At 50.8% G+C, this 4,629-nt stretch overlaps 1 long non-coding RNA gene across 2 annotated transcripts; it reads right to left on the bottom strand.

Annotated features, from left to right (window-relative positions):
* Positions 1-260: 260 nt before the first annotated feature.
* Positions 261-2,220, bottom strand: LOC119352175. 2 transcript variants are annotated; one of them, XR_005170146.1, is made up of 3 exons: positions 1,846-2,220; positions 1,478-1,614; positions 261-563 (listed from the first exon to the last, which is right to left on the bottom strand). It is a non-coding gene; the product is annotated as an uncharacterized LOC119352175 (long non-coding RNA). The 2 variants fall into 2 exon arrangements; XR_005170136.1 differs by having other exon boundaries at positions 1,817-1,871.
* Positions 2,221-4,629: the final 2,409 nt, after the last annotated feature.

The following is a 4,629-nucleotide window of genomic DNA, read 5'->3' on the forward strand; positions in this document are numbered from 1 at the left end:
ACCAAAATCGAAAGTTCTGGGTAGCTCCAGCTTGCCAAATAAAAACTGAATGATTATGATTTATGCACCTAGGTGATATCCCTGTGCAGATCATGATGGTTATACTGTACCTATTGCCAACTTTGCTAGCTGCATCACAGAAATTAACACCTAAAGGGTTGAAGCACAAAATATTCAGTACTTACTATGAGTAAAGGAAAATCATAAAAATTATATCTATGGACTTGCAAAGACAATCAAGAGCAATGGCTGATGTGAAAGCTTTCATTGGCTGTATATATGACTCGTCTTTTCCATCAAATTGTCACTGATAGCACAAACATTTGTGATTTGGAACCAATTGGACAGAAAAATAGGATGCAAATTTATGTCCTCTCGCATGAAACATGTCAGCTGCAAAAATCATGTCATGTAATAGAAGCTACCATTAATCATGTAGTGCAAGAGGCCACAAACACGCTCCATTTGGATCACCCTGGTAGCAGCCAAGCCCTCTACTGTTCTGCCAGCAGTGAAGCCCCGGTGGTCCAGCCTGAGTTTTTGCATGGTTCATCTTCTCTGCACTGAACACTTTGGAGATGAGATTCTTTGTCTTCTCTGCTTTTGGAAAAAGAAAAAACATAAAAAGGCCTAGTTCTGATCCGTCGGTTAATTTAATTTGCCTCTAGTTCTGATCAATCATGCATATCCGTAGTACCAGGACATTTTCTGATCAGCGTTGTTACTATTTTATTTCACATTTAAATTCTGTGTTTAACTTGAACTCTGCATGTCCTCCTCGTTCTCAGACGTTTTGATCCCAGCCATACATTCCCCTGAATGTTATGTTATTTGTAGTAGTATGATGCCTTCATGCCTGAGAGGGACCCTGCTTTCTTTCCGGACGGTTTTAGCTGTCCTGTACCCACACCATGGGAGTTGGTTGGATCCTAAGCGGAGGCCTTTAGTGCGTGTAGCCTGCCTTCATGGCACGGCTAAACATTCCCAGTATACAGAAACATCCTGGCTTAGCCAAAGGTATTTCTTAAGCCTCTTAATTCTTAGTAGAGGAGCTCATGCGGCAGTAACTAAAAAAACTATGTGCATGAAAAGAACATATAACAACGGAGTACTGAGTTCGTTTGGAGAAATATGTTTTTATAATTTTGGGTCCATTGGCTGTTAGCTTACAGATATACTTATAGTTTCCTGTATGCGCATTAATTGATTTTTATTTTGGATCCGTCGTCTGTAAGGTTGCAGAAATATATATCTTGCTATATGTGAAAAGTATTTTGGAAAGTTCCTTACCAACCAATGTTCTTGCAAATTAATTGATTTTAATTTTTTGATGGCGTAGAAAGATGGCGTCCCACATTCGATAAATTTTAGTAATGCAAAAGGAAGACTGTAATGGCCGTAAAAGCGGAGGAACACAACTAACAAAAAGTTAACCAAGAATATTCAACACTGGAGCTACAAGAAGATTGAATCGAACCTATATATAGTCAGTTCTTGTCAAAATCGATCGAGCCTCTTCTCGAGCTCCCGGGTCCCGATGTGTCCTGTGTACCTCAACCTCAATGCACCGTTCCTCTCCCCTTGCAGCCTCCTCTCTGCTGCATAAATCATATACTGCATTTGCAGCAATATAAATGCCGCTCTCAGTACTCCACACCTTACAGTAGTAAAATATCTAGCTGATTCTCTACGGTTCTACATGCACATTGAATACTGGAGAGTACCTAAAATCAAAAGAAGAGAAGGAGCAAGGATGTACATGCCTGCTGGAAAGTACATACAACTGAAAGAAGAAAAGGAGCAAGGATGTACGCACATGTTCCCTAAGCAGCCTCTCCACCTTACCATGCTGGCTAAGAAGAATCCCTGATCCTCCTAGTCTCTCCCTTGACGTTCTGCTCCCTCTTCCCCAAGCTCGCACCCGCACCTTCTTCTCCCTACCTCTCCTCCTCCCTGAATCCTCCTCTTTCTCTCTTTTCCACCACGGAAAACTGAAGAGCCGGCATGGCTTGGAGCTATCTACCTGCAAGGAATTCGTGCTGCCACGCCGGATCCCTCCGTCTCACGCGCCCGTCTGCCGTCGCCTAGCTCCGGCGAGCTCCTGCCTAGGTCGCCGGATCCCTCACTCCGGCTTTCCTCGTCGCCACCGGCGACCCCCGCCTCGCCGCCCGCTTTCGGATCAGCCTCCCCAACCCCTGCCATGCACGGATCCGCCCCTGCAAGCTCTAGCCACCACCGTCTGTTCTGCATCGAGCTGCTGTGCCACCCCAACCGCTCGAGCCGCCGCATTGAACCGAGCCAGAAGGTGCGCTCGAGCATCATCTGCGTGTAGCCGGTCGGGGAGGGGTAGGCGCGCCGGCGTGGTGGCCGATGGTGGCGCACGGCGGCGCGCGGTGAGGGGCGTGGCAGGGGTTGGAGTGGGATTGGAGGCAGGGCGTGCGGGGAGAGGGGGCTGATTTTCTTTCCTTTTCTCTGGCGTACCGGTTCGTGTTAACTTATTGTGAGGACTGCGCGTACAATACCGAAATCAACAGGGGTTTCTTTACAAAAGTGCACGACGGTGAACCCGGAGACCCAACCCGTGCTTTATTATTAGGGAGAGACTAGGGCATCTTCAAGGCAGACCTGTAAACCCCGTGCAGCCGTCTAGATCGGGCTGTTCGGGCAGCGAAAGCCATCCAACACCGACTTGTATCAGTCCATAGGGCGGTCCGGATGCGATTTCTTTCGTAAACCGGAGACAAATGTGGGAAAGTTTGCGGGAGTCCGGACCAATCCCATGCCCGTTTTCTGACAGCCCTGGCACACCAAATAACCCCACCCCCTCCCGCGCGCTTCCGCCCGACGCTAGGACGCGACCTCTTGCTGCCTCCACCATTAAAGCGGCGCGCCGGCCGAGGGCGCCACACGTGATGCGTCTCCGGTGTCCGCGCATGTTCAATGCCGGAGACACGTGACTAGACGGGACACGACGGATATCTACCACGCCCGTTCTATGTCGTTGTCCGTCCGTCTACCACCATTAAGAAGGCTCGTCGGCCGAGAAACCCACTCCGTCGCCGTGCATTGACGCACCCGGATGCCTGGCGTCACCGGAATGCTCTATATAAAGGCGGCCACACCCGGCTAACACCACACCACAACACCAGCCCCTCCACATCCTTCTCCCTTGCACTGCATCCGCCCTGACCGCCAGCGGGAAAGCACTGTGACAGTATGTCGCCGGAGATGAAGCACGCGGTGGCCACCCTTGCGGCCGCCTGGCATAGCCTTCATGCGAGGCGGATCGAGGCCGGCTTGCCGGCCAGCTCGCCTGATGTCTCAGACGATGAGGACGACACCACGATGGAGACGGCCTCCGATAACTCTGCCCCGGCTCCCGCGTCTCCTGTGCATGCCGGCTTCACCATGGAGAAGATGCATGCGCAGTGCAACGCCACCACGGCAGAGGTGCAGCCTGCGTCGGCACCTTTGTCAGCGTTCCACCAGGCGCCGGAGGAACAGCGGTGTACAACCTGTTCCTCCTGGTGCAGCACCGGCTGGCAGAGGGCCAGATCTACGGCAACCGCGCAAGCAAGGAGGCCGCGGCGAACCCCAACTTCGTGGTGGAGCAACATGCCATCTATGATGTCGTCCACGCTTAAGCCGCCGCTCGCCAGGAAGCGGCCTCCACGGAGGTGCAGCTTCAGGCGATCGCGGAGGAGAACAATGCCAGCTGCGCCTCCTACACGCTGTCGATGAACCATCAGCCAGCTAGGTGGGACGAAGACGGCCGACCCCACCATTTCCATCGTGGATCTCACGTCCACTGACGACGGACAGGTCGCGGACTCCTCCGAGGACGAGTAGGCCACGGGAGGCGGCGGAGCCTTTTGTCCTATGTGGGCCGATCTGTCTCCCTTGTTACAGCACCTTCACTTCATCAGTCTTATCGCTGCTGCTCATGGAGACGGCGGAAGGAGAATGACATGGGCTTGGACGCCAGGCGCTGTCGCCATAGGATAGGTTTAGGGGCGGGTCTTTTTATAAAATGTTTGAAATGTAGTTAAATCCGTCGTCTTTGTATGAAATCCTTCATGTTTGTACGAAATTTGCCCGTGTTTCGATGAATTTCATCCGGTTTATTGAAAAATAGTTTCAAATGTATGTGGCTAATGTTGAATGGTCCATGTCCGCATACTGGTCCTGCTGTTTGCGGACGGATGCCGGTGGTTTTTTGCGAGTTGCCGTTAGAGATGCCCTAAAAAAGCAATACCCTACGTGTGCACATGGTTAATTGATTCGTGTCCACATGCTTAATTGATTTTCCCTAATCTCATGTACACGTACATACTCGGCATCCAAAGAAATAAACAACAAGTAAATAGTACCACAGGTAACCAAATCAGATCAAACTGGGACAGTCGGCATGAAAACGATTCTGATTGAGAAGCACTGAAGTAGTGTACTACTCCCTCCGTCTGGGTTTATTAGGCCCCTCGGAGGAGGGAGCACGTCCGTTTTTATTAGGCCTCTCTGCCTCGATCAGGTTGCCAAGAAAGAAAATGGTTGGTTCCTTCCCCGGTCTATTCAGCTTTTTGGTTCATCTTCCAAAGCGCAATGATTTCCAGCCGTAGGCCAAGAGCTCGT

This window comes from Triticum dicoccoides, chromosome 1A, assembly GCF_002162155.2.
Source record: "Triticum dicoccoides isolate Atlit2015 ecotype Zavitan chromosome 1A, WEW_v2.0, whole genome shotgun sequence".
NCBI classification, from domain to species: domain Eukaryota; kingdom Viridiplantae; phylum Streptophyta; class Magnoliopsida; order Poales; family Poaceae; genus Triticum; species Triticum dicoccoides.